Source organism: Coccinella septempunctata, chromosome 9 (genome assembly GCF_907165205.1).
Source record: "Coccinella septempunctata chromosome 9, icCocSept1.1, whole genome shotgun sequence".
Classification (NCBI taxonomy): Eukaryota; Metazoa; Arthropoda; class Insecta; order Coleoptera; family Coccinellidae; genus Coccinella; species Coccinella septempunctata.
In genome coordinates this window covers 20,694,085-20,712,876 of record NC_058197.1, presented here as the reverse complement: position 1 = coordinate 20,712,876, position 18,792 = coordinate 20,694,085, and the positions used below count along the sequence as shown (strand labels likewise).

Genomic DNA, 18,792 nt, shown 5'->3' with positions numbered 1-18,792 from the left:
TATTGTAATTAACAGTCAAACCGCTTAGACTTTAGCAGCTCCAATCTCCCCCCTTCTACCGTATTTTCTGCCTGTAACTCCTTCCGTCTCTGCTTCGGAAAGGTAACAACGCCGTTATCTTACCCCGCTTGATATCGCTATTTGTAAACCCAGACCGAATTTATAGAAATTTCCTCTTCGCTAAATGGAACGGCAGTTTTCATTACGGCCTAATTGGTTCTCGTCTTCTGATAGAAAATGGGCTATGCTACATTGGATTAATTGAGATTCTGATGAAGAGATGAATGCACGTCTTATTCACGTAAATGGTCCCTGATACAACTGAGGTATCACACGAAGTAAGTCACCAACAGAGTTTTCTCAAATTTGGTGTTTGTGAGTAGTTATTAGTGAAAGCTGAGACAAGAACTACGAGGAAATAATGAAGAAGGAATATGTCTAGACGTGCGTATATCACATCGAATATCAAGCAGATGTTTGCGACCGCAGAAACCGATGGTGTGATTTTTAACGCCAACTCCACTGCCAATTTCGATTAAGCAAAACTCTCGAGAGGAGTACCCCGTCGGTCTCGCGAACAATCGAGGCATAACCCCCGACAATACCGGGTCCGAAGTGGGTAATACATCAACCGGAATCGTGTTAGGTTAGGTACTCGCGAAAGTCTATTCACCCCCCCAGGCCAAACAAAGAGACATTTAAAGCAGCACACCCCACGGTTTGCATCGACAATAAAAACGAAATTTTGAATGGAGAAAGGGGGATGTTCAACAATGAATTTGTATGAATTTATGAAATACACACGCACGCAGAGAGAGGCGAACACCTCAGATTTAGTCGGCCATTGTGGGAACCCGGTGCACTTCTCCTCTTTTAAATTGGGGATAATTGAATGATTTACGTGTGCTGGCTTCGGATACGGGGGGAGAGTTCATTAGGCGGTGTGCGAATTCCCATTTTGTATGGAAGGACTCGGTGTCGTTGAAAACATTCGAGTGAATGTATAAAAGGTCAACGTAAAAACGTTTCGATTGAAATTTCTGTTCAACTCCTCGCATAATTGATCAATTCCGTGATAAACTTAACGATAAGCCCCTAATTTCGAATCTTCCAACTCGAAACCCATCGAAGAAAAGCCGTATACTTGAAGGTAATCGAGATAATCCCATTTCGTCATCGATCTCATCTCGCGAGCTGTATCGATCATACGTCGCAACAGAAAAGAATAACGCGAATCCGCACAAGAGATTTTAACCCACATTTTCGAGTGGAGATTTTCCTCCCCTTCGTTTTTGTTCGATGATCCTCCAACTGACGTGACTTGTTGACATATATACGGTCGAGCGCTTTATGCTTTGTGCCGGATCTCCCCCGCGATGGCCAAGTACCCGATACCACTGGAAATAGTCTCCTCTTATTCTTTTTCTTCTCCGACTGATCGGCATTTAATATAGAGCTTTCGAGATTTCCCCCTGACGTCGGGATATTTAATCATTTTATGCTTTTACCACTGAAAAATCAACTCCCAACCGTTGCCGCCATCGACAAATCATCACAAAGTGTCTTCCGATTAGAACATGTCAAACAATTCAATGCATAAAGGCATTCTGCATACATACTAGACCTTCGTGATAAAGAATAAATTCACCGATGTCCTCGAATTCCCGATCCCGGTTCAACTTTGACGTATTAATTCGAGAATTTAAAAGGACGACTTCTGCATACTGCTCCGAAACAAAGTGATGGCTTCAAAGCGGAGTTATTCAGACATTTCGCGACCCTCGTAGGGTTTATAAAGTGCGGAAATAATCGGCGACCTAATTTAGTCTCCGCGGATGAGAAATATGAATCCGAAATGTTTCACAAAAGGGACAAATGGATATCTCCAGAACATTTCTCGACCCTGGCTTATTATCACCTACATTTCGAAGGGCGAGGGAGTGTAAAAGGGACAAGTCGTGGAGAGAGATGGAGAATAGGGAGTGGAGTGTCATCGTGATTTTTCCCCTAAACTGCTGCAGAAATATGAAGTACCATCATAAAGAGATTTTATATTTGAACTACCAAACACTCAAGTGTTATTAAACTTTTTATTTCGAAACTATTCCAAGTTAAGATAGAAAATCTTAAGAACTCAATGACTTATACCACCAGCGAATATATCTGATAATTCTCAGAGGATCAAAAAAAAAAATTAAATGCATATACTACGCCTTTAAAAACCTTCCGCAACAAATGTTAAAATACGAGCATTTTCTCCGAGTGCCATTCCGTATGAGTGGCACGTCAAACTGCCCTAAAAACGTCAAGAAAAGAGAAGAGGAACGAAGTTTCATGAGCAAATTTTCCCGAGTGCCAACGACGGTGGTCGGTCGTCGCGAATCCAAAATCGATTTAATAATGTGGAAAAACAATATACCTAATAGATATTCGCGAGGGCGAGGAAAAGCGTTCCATCAAACAGATGGCTCGTGTGTCAAGCGGCTTTCCATGGAAAAACCATTTGTATTTCTGTCAAAGAACACCCCGATATTGGCGTTTTTCAACGGATACATTAATATTCCCCATATGTCTCTTGCATTTCGTCCGTTGCACGTACCAAGTCGCGAAAGTTATGGATGATCCTTGCTCTTCTCGTCCTGCTATACGTATGAATTTTTAACGGTCGTTTTTACTCAGTTACGAAAAAAAAAACATACAATACTACATCCAGATGTTCCCTAGACTCCTAGACTGAGATTAAAACATTAAACTTATGGCTTTCCATATAAAAGGTGAAACGAATAGTTGAATAAAAATAAGAGGGGTAATTTCTTGTATGAAAGTAGTCTGGGTAATGAAATTCTGAGCGAAATTTGCAGCTTTTATGTACTAAAAAAAGCCGAAAGTTCACGAAACTCGAAATATTACTCAACATGATTCTTGTTGATAGCCTGAATCTCATGGATCACACCCTGCTAATAATTATGAAAACTTCAGGACCGTTTCCTTCCGCAAAATTTCCGCCAAACTGCTGAAATTCCTCCGAGCCGTAAAAAAGTCCCGTGAAATTCAAATGACATCGATTTTCGCTCCTAAATCGCTTAGGCTGCTCGTAAAAATTGTATAAGTATTTATTAAAGCCAATAGGAGTAATAAGCCATAACGCCTCTCGCCACCCCACCGTATATATCTCGCATTTTGCGCCACTTTTCGCCTCGGAAAATTCCCCGGTTCCATATGTATTTTTCCGAATACGACGTTTTTTCACGCCAAGTCTGTCTGTCTTTGGGGGCATTTCACGCTTTTCTTCTCTTGATTTTTCCCGCTTCGGTGCCTCTCTCGCGAATTGGTTTTCTCCCGAATCAGGCGATTATAGAAAGGGAGTTTTTTCGAGATTACCTGCTCTATCGGGAAATAGAAGTGAATGTGGAGAAATACGGAAATATTCAAGTATTAGAATTCTTTCAGTATTTTTCGAACTGTTGTATGTGATATCGAGAAATTCAATTCGAAGAAACAGTCGGAAAATTATGTGGACCGCTTATTTTTAACTCCAGAGATCGAGAATTGTAAGGATTTTCAAACTGTTATCCTGTGATATAACGCAGAACATAAATTGGAGTGCAATTTGGACGTGGAAAGTATGAATAGTTACTCAAATATGACATTTGAAAAAGAAATTATTCTCCAGTTCTTACTCGTTACAAAATTCATGATTATTATCGATTCCGTTGCTTACTTGATGGAATTCATTCGCTTCGATAAGGTAGAAGTGAGAAACGATTCAAAACGTAAGTATAAATTTCGTAACGTACGTCTAATTAAAGTCAGAAGTGTCGTATTTCTTGAAACAGTTTCAAAATAGCGAAATTGAAATTACAAAACTTGCCGGGTTATTACAATTCGGTACGAAGTTGTAATTGGTTGTCGGGCTATTGTTCCACCTGAAATTACCGAATTCAATCAGAACTTTGCGAAATGCATCGATTCGCAGTGTACCAAGTTCATAATATTCCCAGTTATTTTACCTAATCTCCAATTATGTCGGGTAAATCTAATAAAGCAGCGACGCTGGCAACCTAAATAAACAAAATATTGGTCACGTATCGTATTATTTCGGGATTATGCCCCAGAGGGAGGAATCGAAGTGTAATTTGCAGCCCCGACCTGGAGTTATTTGATTTAGGGGCCGAGGGATGAGGAGATGAGAGGACCACGCTTCCATTTTCTTCGCAACAACTCATCGATATCCTCTACGCATAGTTGCCATTTTCCCTTTCTTCCCTGTTAATTAGCTCGACCGATAAAATCTCTCATTTTCTCTGATCAGATATCAGAGTGGAACATTTTAATCCCTATTTTTCGGTAAGGTACAAGCCACTTGAGATTTGAACCTTGAACCCCTCAGATTGACATTCAAGTTATTTCAAAATCTGTATGGATCTTTTCCATTGAAATGAATCGTTAACCGAATAAAATTCATCGAATTCCGTCCACCAAAAATCAAAGTTGACGACGTCGTTTGAAATATAATGAATAGATATGGCGGTAATTAAGTGTTGTATTTTTTTCCATAAAAATCCGGAACGTTTGGTGCGATCTGTTCGCGATATCGATGACCGACCAATCGGATACGATATCCGTAAGGCCATTTTTCATATATATCCAATTTCTTTTTTACGATATCGACCATTCCGAAGGAACTAAGTATTATGACCTATAATTTGGGAATGCAATAAATCGGGGTTATAATGGTGAAAGATTCCGGGGAATCAATAAAAAAGCGGAAAATGGCAACGGCCTGGAAGAGAGGGACCTTTAATATGTGTGTACGAGGGTTTTGCAGAAATATTGCCATATGAATATTGGCATGTCTTGTAGGACTAGATCGAACCTACTTCTAATAGTTTCAAATAGGCCGGATACTTTTCATATTTCAACTCTCTGGAATATATTTCATATCTGTCATCGACGAAATAAATGAAACATCGTTTTTTCCAAAGGATCCGCAGAACAAGCAGAAATATTCATAAGGTTAATGCAGGTATTATACCGCAAATCGAAAAATTCGCAGGGGTCAAAGGAAAAACGGAAATCTGTCCCGAAACAAAAATAGTTGCGGTCCAAAACAGACGAGCGTCGACGTCGTCCGGAAACAAAGGCCGAGCGCCGCTATATCCCTCTCTCTCTGCGGTCAAAGGAGGCCATTCGGTACCGATTTGCGTCGGATTTCCGCAACTTCCGGAATCGAATTTACTTTTAAACGGAAGTTCGTTTGTAGGGCCCCCGCTTTTATCATCTCGCCGCTAATTTTCCTGTGTATGCTTTACGACAAACTTCGGGGTATGTCGACAGGGCGCGCGCGTGTCTCGTACGATGGCACGTTCCTCCGATAAATTTATGCAGCGAGAGATTTCTCATAATACCGTACTCCTAACCATGATTAAAAATGTAAAAGAACAGAAAAATACTAAAATCTAAAGGTGCACAACCGTTCGGTCTTGAGGACGTTTTAACTGACCCCATCTTTTTGGGAATTTTTCAAAGGTCATCTTTCGAGTCGATTATCTTCCAGGAAAATTATCGCAGATCTAAATGTGATACATATTCTGAAAGAGCAACTCTTTTAGTAGTATTAAATCTGAGAATTTTATACATCTTGGCACAACCGTTCGATCTTGACGAATTTTTAACTAACCCCATTTTCTGGGCCAAATGAGCATTCTCATTTTTTATCTTCCAGAAGATATTGACCTTCGATCAATTTCAGTCTTCCCCCTTGAAGAATCGCCTTGTATAACCCAAGTAATGAAAATATACTGAGTGAAATTTTTCTATTGAATGCTGACTATAAATGTCGAGTTTACCGTTTTATTCTCATCGGATAGTTTTGCGAGAGTGTCTTCGCAATCAAGAAAATCGAAATATCCCTTTCTGTCCCAAGGCTTACGAAAAGGAAGGAAGAAAATCAATCAATCTAATCAAAAATAAAATTTCCGAGTATGCCATAAAACGACGACCTCGAAAACATCCGTGAAATTCATTCGTTGTCGTAATTCCGGTGTTCGGGCACATTTCTCCCCGATTCCTTTTCATAAAAATTCCTGCTGGAAAACATTCAATCAAACTGGCCGAAGCTGTCGCGAATTTCCATCGGAAAACAATTTGTATTTGTATGGCATGGCGTTCTCTATGTCGAACTACTACCAATATTGGTATTTCCGGATGGAAACATTAATATTCCAAGATCGTTGTCCAACCCCGCTGCTGCTGTTCCGTCTCCACGTGTCCCCTCTTTCTTTATCGATTCTTCACTACCTCTCCGACCGACGTACATATTCCTCCTTCTTTCTATGCCATAGGGAGTGTTTGAATTCCTCAGGACCTTCATTATTTCGGTATACCCCGTTTTCCGCCATTTTAGGTTTCGACAACCAGGTTCATATGTGTACGAGTATAATCTTCCTCGAATGTGTTGTTTTTTTATTTCCGCGTTTCAACTTTCGCATCATCATTTATCGAGTGATGAACTGGGGCAGATATTCGTATTTATGTCGAGGTGTAGGCACTCCCGAGTATATCGCAACATAATCCGATAGCGTCAAAGGGTTTTCAGGAAATTTCCATGAAATTTGTCTTTCCGAATGACGCGGGTTCGGTCTCCAGCGTAAAATGCGTCAATACGGATAAAATAGAAGGTTGCGGTCCTTGGGTTGATGACGACACCGAGCTATTTATCTCCCAAATATGAATTAAGTGGGGTCTCTGAAGGTTTCCCTTCCTAAATCCCCCATGTATCTCAGTATTTAAACATGGGATAAAGTACGATATACATGGGTTGTCGAATGGGGCCTAATCCCGCATTCCTTTTAAACTGTAATTTGCATAAAATGAGTTTCCGAAGGATTAAAGATTATTCAGATCGACGGTGGAACATGTAAAATGATCGGAGGAACAAAAGGGGGACTAAACCGTGATGAATTTTTACATGTACAAGAAGAATCTAATACTGTGAATGTTCACGAAAGTAGACATAGCGAAAAAGATCTTATCTAAAGATAAAACATGGTCAAGAACTTATGAAAGCATCTGAACTTGTGCGAGTCTGGGTATAAAGTGGATATCGCTCCCGGTGAGCGATAGGGAATGTATCAATCATCTGGATACCGTCGATCCGTTCATTCCTAATTGCATTTTTTAGGGGCGAAGAACAATGGGGCATTAAAAGGAACGGGCGGAAGTTAATTCAAGCGTAGAATCTCTTTCTGGTCGGACAGCACTCCAACCTAAGATATTCCGATCCCGGCAAAAATAATACCCGCCGTCGAGAGCACGGTATACACAATCACGGTAGACCTGCGGGCATTGTTTAGTGGCGGACAATGGAATTTGCTCGATTCCGTGCTCTCGCACACACGCCAGCATATTTCAGAGGTACGGTTATTCCGCTCAAAGCTGAAGGGGAAGTTGCCGCTCTGACCGCACCAACAGCCATTTGTTGCAAGAGATTTTTCTTCCAGACCTTCACTCTCTCTCTACCCACCTCTGGCTGCTGCTGCTGCGAAATGTTTGGACGGATAACAAAGGGATGGATGAGGAGCCGTTACGTACTGAACAATGTTGGGAGCCTCCGGAATTAATTGGAATTAGTTGGCCCCGGGACGTGATACAAAATTATGCCCTACCTTACTTCGTATATCAAATGTTGTCCATATTTGCGTTTCAACAGGGATAACATTCATATGCCTACCTACATTTTGATATCAAACATCGTAAAAGGGAAACAGAACAACCAAAAAGTTACATATCGACCTTTAAATCATAAATTTCCAAACATGAAGGGTCTTTCGTCAAACAATTCCGAAATATTTAATACCCAATAACAGTAGTCAGGTAACATCGTATCGTTTCCTTGTGGAGCCGCCACTGTTCGGTTGCTAAGAAGAACGTACATCGTAGTTTAATTCGAGGAACATCGAAAGGGGGTGTCAATCATGCCATATTGAATTCCCGCGAATTTCCAACAGAAGTAGGTGAGAATTTCGAGCCACGACTCGAATCCCGAAGTAGGCCGTGATGGACTGGGAGGTGGGGGGCCGGTGGAGAGGGCGCTGCCGTCGGTTTTTTTTACGTATGTCGAACCGGTTCAGAATGTACGTGTCTCCGCGATCCTTTATGTTTTTATGCTTCATTTCGCTCAGACTTCCGACGTTTTTTATGTTTTATGTAGTCCGGGATGGTGAAATACGATCCGAAAATGCCACCGGGAGGAGAGCGATGGAACGTGGATCCGAAAACGCTGAATGGAGGAATCGTTTCATCGAGGGGAATTACACAATTTGATAATTTCGCATTAAAAGTTTCCCTTGTCGTTTTATTCACCTGATTCATGAACCAATCCACATTAACATTAATAAATCCGAATTTCTACGATACTATTAATTTTTAAGACCCATCAAAATCCTCCCTTCCATCTTCGCACCGTCGTTAAGCCGACCCTGCACCAGATTCAAATTCGGTAGACTCGAAACTATTAATTCCGATTATAAAACGACATAATCCAGGGTTCGGTCCCTTAAGCGATGGAATATTGATAGCAAATTAGGCTTCAATCTGGTCTTATACTTCGACGTCGCCAATTTTGTGCTACTGGCCCTTCCGCCATTCCAGTTCATCCGTCCGACCGCTCAGAATCCGGGACATAAGGTCTTCTTAGTCACCCTCAGCCCTTTCTTGTCACTGCCAGGTTGTTTCAGGTCGATCGATGAAGCAAAATCAACCATCATTGTTAATTTGTTCCTAGATATGCTTCGATCTGAAGATCATCAATCAAACAAGACAATTTTCCACTTTTGATGATGTTAATTTAACGAATCAGTTTTGATCTGTGTGTACCGATGAAGATGCGACTGTGGCTGATGGCCAAGTTGACGTCATTAAGGTGAAATATCTCCTTTATCTCTCCATTTCTCTAATCGACGCTTAAGGGTCCACAACAAGAACTGCTGAACTGGCAAATTAAACGTTATTACATCTCCAGACCTCGAATTTGCGGTCTTCCGTTGTTATCTTCACAATATTAGGGAACCGGTTGAAGGTACAGCAGCTCATTTAGGAGCCCCGCGCTGGCCCAGAAACAGAGGGAACTCAAAATGTCGTTATTCGAGTTTATGGTCCAGTTTAGAAATTTATTGAAATGCCAAACGACTCGACGACAATGACGATTACGGACCATAACTTTGAATTTCCGCAACTCGGTTAAGAACCGGACTCCAGACGATGGGCTGTTTAGATCTTCTCCTTCAAGACAGATGCGACAACGTCGTTTCGATACTTGTGGTTTTAAATGGAATTGGTCAATTTACAGCGTGCATTCATTAGTATTCAATCACTCAGAAAGAGTCGATTTATGTTGTCGTGTGGGGGAAACTTCTTGCATTTCAAGAAGAGATTATTGGTTCGGTTATTATCAGCTGTCGAAGTAAATGGACAAGCAAAAGACTTTAACAATCTTCAGAATCTGCATCTCAACTGTGTTGCTATAGATATGGAGGTGGAATCTGTAAGCGCGAGTGGATTCTGAAAGCGCGAGAAAAAGATTCAGCCCATTTGAGACCCGCAAAAACGCCACAAGCCTCGTATCGACTGGGAATATTCAAGTGCTCCGAAATTAAACAGTCGTCCTGTGAAAAACTGAAGATCATCCACATGAGCGTCCGAAAAATACCGAGGCCATTAACGGAATTAATCCGGGACGGTTTTTTTCCTGTGAAATCGAAGCTCAAGTAGTCCGCAAAACAAAGGAATTAAAAAGGTCGACGGTAACGATCGTTGGAAATAAGAACAACCATTAACAGGCAACAAATCGAAGTTCCAGCAACTCGAAATGATAATAATAAATATGGCGTTATCTCTAATTGTAGGTTAGGAACGCTAGAGTGGAGCCGATCGATGAACGGGCCATTACGGCCTGCTACATTGTATGTGTACTAGTATATTTTAGAAAATATTGGAGCTATTAGAGATGAAAATGGTCGTCATGCGTCTTGCCGCAGGAATAAAACTGTCGAGCCATGGGCCGTATTTATGGCGCTTCTTTCGGGTACCGGAATAATGTTTGGGGCTAATAACTAGCTGCTCCGGGTTATTTATACGTGTTTTGGACGTTCCATGTGCGGGAATTGTCACGTTTTATGTCGGATTTTTCCTCAAGATATACGAGAATAGTAGAACGGAACAAGATATGCTTCCAGATTAAAAACCAAGAAGTGACCATAACACATGGATGGGTTTCCAGGAAGAAGTGGTGATTTTTCAGCCTTAACTTCGAGACATTAAATCAGAACACGATCGTGTCACCTTGATAATTAAGAAGAGTTACAGTTAAAATCCAACTATACTTAAAAATAATCGATCCATACTAGAAAATAATAAGATATGAATGAATTCTTTTACCCTTTGATAGGTTTCTATTTTTCTCCCGGAAAATAAGTGTCACAAACCTAAAATCTCGAGAATTTTGAGCCTCACCGTTTTTTAAATTCTTTTTTCACAAGATTAATTAACCAAATTAATAGACCAAAAGGACTGTAGTGAAAATATCCGAATAAATTCAGTGAAAATTCCCGGATTCACCGTCCGATGATGCAGGAGCTGCGCATGCAACACCCCCGTTCCCATGCCATAAATATGCGGCAACCGCCTATGATATTAATTTTCGAGAGTTGCGGTTCGCCTTTCAACCGATCGAAAATTTCTAATTGAAATCTGGTCGTTGTTAATCAGTTGCGGCTTTCATAAAGAAAATTGTAACTAGGGACGGAACGAGGTGGGGGGCGGTGAGGGGTGTAGTATTCCGAACCGGAATTATTGCGGATCGGAAATCAGTTATTCGACCTGAATAGCGAGGATGTTTCGTAAAAATAAACGCGGATTGACGTGGGCCAGAAATCAATATAGCCCGTTTTCATCCCGCTGAAATTCATTTTTACTGCCGAAATTGGCGATATTGATATCCGCTGTTTATTATTTTAGCTTCTGGCTAGTTTATTAATTTTCATACATAAACCTATCATATAATGATTATCCCATTGAAATATGCTCCGATATTCAACAGATTTTCAAGAGATATATGAATACGCTTTTTCCCCTGGCAGAAAGGATTTAATTTTCACTGTATCGAATAATTCAAACCATTTTGAACGAGATGAAAAATTGTGAACTAAAATTAGCTTTTATGTATAGAATACACCAAAAGTACGTTTCTAACATACAATTTTCAAGCTGTTCGATCTTGACTGTACTCCCCATTTGAAGTGCAGTAGCGTAGTAGGAGAAAATCCAATTTAACAAGAGAAAGATCGTATCTTTTCCAGGGGTATCATCGGGAATATTAAGAGATCGGTATCTTCAATTCGCCCTTTTATTCCTCCTTTCTGATCACAGATGAAAAGTGCCCAAATAGGCATAAATCTTCCCGTTTGAAATTGAAAAGTCGAAATATCGACGACAATAAAAAAGATTTACGATATTTTCATGAGCCATCTCACGGAACGGCCAAATTGTAGTATTCTCGTTCCATCTAGCGTGGAGATTTCCCTGAACCTATGTTAGATCGAGTTTGTTGAAACGTGACGCTGAATTTCACTCGAAATCATTCAAATCTTTCAGCTTGTGTATTGCTGATTTGAAATTGAGCTTGTCCGATAATAATCTTCAGACGGTATAGAATTTGGAAAACTCGTTATTCGACTCAAAAACAGAATACAATTTTTCTCCCAATTCCTTCCACATGGCAGAAGCTGAGAACTCATTTCTGCTCCTAACGTGAATTCTGTTCACTTGACGCAACGTAAATAATTAATAACCTCCCTCGGGTAAAATCCCATCTTCATTTTCCGTCATTATTACCGATTTTCTTTTTCATCTTTCCAGGATTTTAATATAGCGGTGGAATTCGCCAGACTCCGATACGATAAAAACGAGAGGGGAAGATATCCAATCGGAAAATATATCGGGAAAACGTCCTGTTTATTTTTCAAACAAGACGGGAGATCAGAGAATCGAGACACTTTTAACGGGGGAAATCTCTGGTCTTTTCTGTCTCCGGCCGTTGTTATCGCCAAGGAGACGCTGGATTGATGTAGATGTATTTCGAGGAGTTCGCAGATGTTTTTCTAGGAATACACAATCGTGTTTTTCCAGGTCCGTTTCTTTTCTTCGCTGAAAATCTCGTGTTTGTCCGTGGTTTAATTCTCAAATCGACCAAACTCAGAGTAGGTATGATTTGCATTAAAAAATAAAGTGAAAAAACTAAAAAGAATCATAATTCAAGGCTACATTCTCACCAGACGTTGCCAAGTGATTAATTTCATTTTATAAACGCCGTTAACTCTTTTTTCTATCCCTAGAAGGATGTCCCCGGTTCATCGCCCAATTTTGGAAACGCCCGTCATATGACAGATGGACGGGGGTAACCATCGCCCGGATTTATCGCCCCCTCGCCCTAATCGAATTTGAATCTTACGAGCGGCCGTAGCGTCGAAAATTCGTATCGTAAATTTCATACTTTCGTCGAAACAATCCATAAATCTGCCGTCAAATTGGGGGTATTAATGGCGGTGGCGGCGGCGTAACATTCGGATTTCCCGGATCGATCTCTGCTCTGGAGTTTCGAGCATTCCGACGAAAAAGTATCGAACACGGGGACGATGATGAACGGCCTTGTCCGCATTATAAATTTAAAGAATATCGAGCCCGTAGACCCCGCCCCGTTCTGCCTCTCGGTCACGCGAGATTTCCTAATATAACAACGGCTGTCGGTCGCACAGACAAAATTCCTTCTTTTTTTTCGTTTTGTCGAATTGCGATATGTAAAACTCGGTATTATTACGACCAAAGGGGTATATTTACGTCCGAACATAAAGAGAGCTTTTTTCGAAACCCACTCTTTCCGCTGCCATCGTCATATTCCGAACTTTCAAGAACATACAGGGTGGGCAGAATTCGTTGTCTACTGACGGGATCTCAAGAACTATAAGAGCTAGAAGAAAAAGGATGTCGCATTTCCCAGCTCTTTTTCAGAGAAACAAAGAATGGTGAAAACCGTAACCTCCTACGATTTTTCGTTTTTGAGTTATTAGCAAAACATGAGATTCTGGCAATTTCGAAAAGTTCTCATAACTTTTTTATCTTTGATGTTACAGATCTGAAACTTGAACCTTCTACAGGCACTTTTTGAGTAGAATCAACACAAAATGATCTCTTTCCAATTTAAAAATAAAAAATTCGCCTAATTATTCGAAGTGAAGAAAATATTTCGATCTCATCAGTGGATTCTGCGTAAAAAGGTGCCTGTAGAAGGTTCAAGCTCCAGATCTGTTACTTCAAAGACAAAAAATTATGAAAACTTTTCGAAATCGTTAAAATCTATTTTTCTGCTAATAACTCAAAAACGCAGAAGCGTAGGAAGCTACGGTTTTCACCATTCTTTGTTCCTCTGAAAATACTTCTCGAGATCCTCCCAGTAGACAACGAATTTTGCCCATCCTGTACATCAGCTTTATGGTACAAAACCATCCTTTCGCCGGTTCCCACGCTCCCTCGGACCGCAAGTTTCATTATTTCGAGAATTTTAATTGATGCAGTCCACATGATAACAGACGAAATCTACATTCCTTGGCTTGGTTCTTGTGAAAACCAAGAGATTTCTGGAGTAATGGCCGTCGTTAAAGCTCCTGCGACTCCCGTGTCACGTTTCTGGCGATAAAAAATTTAGATTGATCTTTATTGTGCTCTTCCAAGTTCCGTTGCGACATTGTAAAAGCCGGTGAAATGTTATTTCGGAACGGTGAACCTTGCCCAGAGATTTCGTCGAAAATACGAGCCATTTGAACTGCTTGAATCCTGTGGATGGTTTCTAAGTTAAGGAGTTGAAGAAATTATGCGAAAAACATCTGCAAAGTGCTTCACATCATGCACAAGTTATATTTCTCAGTGTCAAAAATCTCGACCCGTGAAAATCTTCGAAAGATATGATTTCGAGAGAAAATTAAATGAAGAACCTCTACTATCTGCATTTCACCTAGAAATATGGTCATCAACGGATGTTAAATCAATCCACACTTGATTTTCGATACAAACAGCATGAGTGATCTTAAAGGGATGTTTTCTTTCGAAAAAGTACTAAATTTGTTGTCCGACCCCCGTATCTCGTCTTCTCTTTTTCCGTAATTAACCGGAAATATTTCCGTTTACGTTCAAACGCTCTAATTTGAAGAGTGGCACTCGATTTTGTGCGAGTCGATCATTGAACCCGTTATCTGCCGATCCTCCGCTCCATCTCCAGACGTTCGTAACGTGAAAAGCCTCAATTAGTTCGACACTCGACTCGTCTCTCGCTCGCTCCTTCGAGATCTGAATTACGGGCAATTTCCCGACGCGAAAAAAAAAGAGGCGAAATAAAAAAATACCGGAATCGGCTACCTGGCGATCATACATCGCGTTGCGTGACTGCGGGCAGTGTAGACTTGGTTGCAGACTATCGGGAATGCCTGAAATTTATTTATGAACTAGCGTCGCCTATTAGCCGGGAAGAATGGTGTGTTTCCGAGCATATTTGTCGGGTTTTACGTCCTAGATGGATGTGACGGCGGCTCGTTCTGTGTCGCTACGAAATGACACAATAGAACGATTTTTTATCTAATTAGCCACGACAGTTCTCGACGGGGAAGTCGGTATTCATTCATTTTGTTCACCCCTGTATATAACAAGAAATGAAGAACTACAGAAGGCAGCTGAACAGTCGACTAGAGGGTTCAAGAGAAAATCAACTACAAACGTTAAAATAACAGACATTCGGTCAAAACTATAGACCTTATGTTGCTAGCAACAAACAATACTGATTGAACACGAATGATATGATTTGGCAAGATTAAACGAGCATTTTACTAAACATGGTTTCGATTGAGGTGAAACAAAGTAGTTCATCAAATCCCAAGGACGCCAATGAACCCAAAATCGACGTAAATGAAGTTCGCGTGGAGTCACCGCAGGTGTCCCAGTCCCAGTCGCCTCATTTTCCAGTTTTCGCCCCGACTAGACGGTCCCGTACCAACCCCTTCCTCACCCCCCGACCGACTCCCGAATTTATCGTCCTGTTTGGCTTATATATTTTAAAAGTCGCAGATGTATGGGTCTGTTTGCGGGACTCCAGGACACGACGGTCTTGTTTTTGGAGACGTTATTTATCTTGGAATTTATCTCCGGAGGGTATTTTTCATCTAGGAATACGGCAACCAGTCTATTCCCGGTCTGGCTCGTAAAAGAAAAATTGGCGTATTAGGCGTGTAACTTGTTGATGCAAATGGGGACTCTGAAATATCGCCGGGATCTTATTCGAGTTTATTATTCCCCATATTTCGGGACCCGACTGAATCCTCTGTTCGTGGTCGATGCTGTTTTACAGTTTACACCATATTCGATTACTTCATTCGAGTTTTGCCAACTGAATCCATCGAACTTCTAGAAGCGAAACGTAAGTTATCTCGGTAAAAGTGCAAGAAGAGGTTTCGCCCACGGTTCGCAATTTTCTGGCGTCCCGGAATTTAGTGCTCCCATCTCCCATTTTTCGTCCAGCAGCAGCAGCAGACTCATTATGGAAGGGCACGTTCCGAAAACTGAGCTTTATCAGCAGAATAAATAAACTGCCGGCAGCCGAACGGGGTTAAGGCGGCCCCAGATTAGGAAGAGACTTCGGTAAAAATCACCATCAGGCCCGATAATTTATGAAGGCAATCAGTCTGCAAACTCTGATAAGACGGGAGATCCTGATGGATCCCCGCATCCGGAGAGCCCTAACCGCCTCTTAACGATCCTGGGGAGTTCATATTTCTCTTATGAACACAATAGAATCAGTAGATTTTTATATTTGGTCTAACGTTCCCAATCAATCTCAACTCGGACCGAATTATTTCCTTGGAAACGGCGTCGGGACGCCGCAGTCTCGACTCGCGTCGGAAAACGTGTCCGTAGTCGATTCTCCGGGTGCGGAAATGTTGTAATGATTCAATTTCGAGATCCATCTAAAACACGTGACAAATTGCCAAACGTTGGCAAACATGGAGTCGACGGAGAACCACGGTGAATTATTCAGCGATCGGGATGACGCCGTCTCCAGAGGGGGCGACGCCTTAGACCGATTTCTTGACGTCGCCGGGATGCCTTTCATCTCCAAGGATCACTATGTAAGGTGATGTATAATTCGGACCTGAAGAATAAGACTTATAAGATACTCAAGATATAGAATGATGACGATCCAGAATAGATCCCTCTAGCTACATCTCTGAGCAGAATCACCTGACTCTGCAACCACCTTCTCTCCCCATGATGAAGCAATAATTTCCCACACGTCATCGGTGTCCGCTCCTACGTCCTAGCCAAGTTCGTCCGTTCATTTTTCATGTTCCCACACATAAATATCGCTTCATTAAGCCGGATGACATTTCAAATACCCCCAGGCCCCTCTCTCCATTAGGACAAGAACGGAAAATCTTAATCAATCTGCCTCCCAAACGAACCTTCGAAGGGCCCGGGCATGATTCACGGGGATGCCCAGCGGGACAGCAGCGCCCCCCGCGCAGTCCGAAAGGCCGGAACGCATTTGTCAAACTATCAACTGTTAAGACGGCGGGTGACGTCACGGGGGTAGAGGAAAAGGGGCGGCGTTTAATAAAAATCGGCCCGAGGGGGCCCGTTATTCACGGGGACGGCGATAAGCCGAGTTTCGGATAAACAGAAAGGCATCGATCAAAAAGTGGCGGCGAATTTGTCTGATCCGTATTGGATTGAGCGCGCAATCAATTACGGACGTCGACAAAAAAAAGGTCAATCGAGACGAGTCTGATGATACGTTCTTCCCGAGGGACACGCCAAAGTGGATGGTGTCGACGCGAAATTATCTTGTTGGGACGAAAAGATGAATTTGACACGTCCATCATAAAAAACCGTGACAGATTACACAGACTTGCATCGAGTACGAAAGTGCACCATCGACAAGCGTCATCGTGACGTTTCTCATCTATGGTTGTGTTCACAGAAATGATAAATCAATCTTGGCGTATCCCTTAATCGAAAAACAATGAAGAACCCGATAAAATTCATTCCCGAACCCGGAGAAACCATTCCGTCAAGGTGGGGTTCGAATTTCCCGACCTCCTGGCCGGAGGAACGTCTGCGGAACTTCCTGGATCCGCCTGAAACGTCGTCATAAAAACTTCGGTAGCGTGGAAAACTCGAGTCATTTCGTTATCTCGACTTGGGAGAGTTCCCTCCTCTATGGCGGATAGACGCAGAAGGCGATGATGGCGAGATACAGTTACAGGGATGGCTTTCACGGAATTTCCATCTGGTACCGTAAGAAAAGTGCCATCCGAATGGAATGAAGACATGGCAAAGAATAAGAGCAAAAACATCAATTGAAACGCTGCAAATTGTACCTTTATTATTATGTCTTAAACACTTGTATTATTTGATTTTCACATGACGAAACAATCATTTCATAAAGTCACAATTCAACTTCATGCACACTCTAGGAAATACAATATTCCCAATGCGTTGAATCTGCTCTTGTTGTCATCTACTTCCAAAAGTCAAATGCTTCAATCTAGTCGATTAAAGCTACTTCTGCTTAGTTTAGCTCAGCGTAAGGTTCCAAAACACCGTAGACATCACTCCAGACGTTAAGAACTTCAACACAGTTAAGCTAATCTGACCCGTCGATATCTTATTCCTTTTATCCAATCTCAAAGAATGACGACAGGACTCCGCCGGAGAAAAACAAACAAACGGAAGCCCTAATTATCCATCCGTCGTGATTCCTTCCAGCGACGCTAATCTATGAAAATTAATCCTCATCAAATAGTCCATAATCAGGACATTAATCCGGACCCGGCGATTTAAAAAAGAATTAATTACGTCTCATCAGCGGAATTTGGATGAGAAAAGAATGAATTATACAAGTACGACCCTCGTCGGTAGCGCCGAAAGAAATTTCCTTCGATGGCGACTCGGATATTTATGTTGATTACTTTATAAATATCTTAGGAGCTGTTAACGAATTTAGGGCCTTCGCGGAGTGGGCCATGAGGGACGAGAAGTTGTCTGTTTTTGTCCCCGTTTTTTCACTCTGCCGATTTCGTTAGACGCGAATTTTCGCGTGAATTATTCTAACGAAGGATCGAGTCAAGGTCGATCGTCGAATTTCAAAGGGAGAAGACTTCTTCGCGCTATTTATAAATAGTGCAAGTTTCCGTCGTTCGATAGGATAATGAAAAGTTTCCGCGACTCAAAACGCCGCGCACAAACCACTCAATTCCGATAATTATACTTGATGCAGGTGAACTTGTCTACTACAGTGTTTCGTTATCGAAAATTGCCGAGTAAATTGCACCACTCCAACCGCATAATTACACACCGAGACCGGTAACGTATCTCCCACCCGGCACACACTAGCGTTCGTCCGAACAAAACCCAATTCCAACCCGGCAAACTCTTCTTCCTTTTTTCGGATGCCCGGTCCTTTGTCTCCGCCCGATCCCCCTGTCAAAGAGCGTCACCTGCCGTGTCACGAACGACGCGATCTAATTCGGTGATCGCCATAGAAACCTCTTGTACCATAGAACCGGACGGATCTGCGTTGGTCGCGAACAAAATGACCATTCATGGTTATGATTAGTTTTGACAGGTAAGAGGGGTGCGTTACGAATGGCGCGCATCGATCGCCCGAGGGATGGATAGGTGAAATAACACCGG

At 41.8% G+C, this 18,792-nt stretch overlaps 1 protein-coding gene across 1 annotated transcript in view; it reads right to left on the bottom strand.

The window, feature by feature from the left end:
• The window catches only part of LOC123320024, an 86,324-nt gene that overhangs the window by 39,669 nt on the left and 27,863 nt on the right, over window positions 1-18,792 (bottom strand). The gene's annotated exons all lie outside the window — the stretch shown is intronic.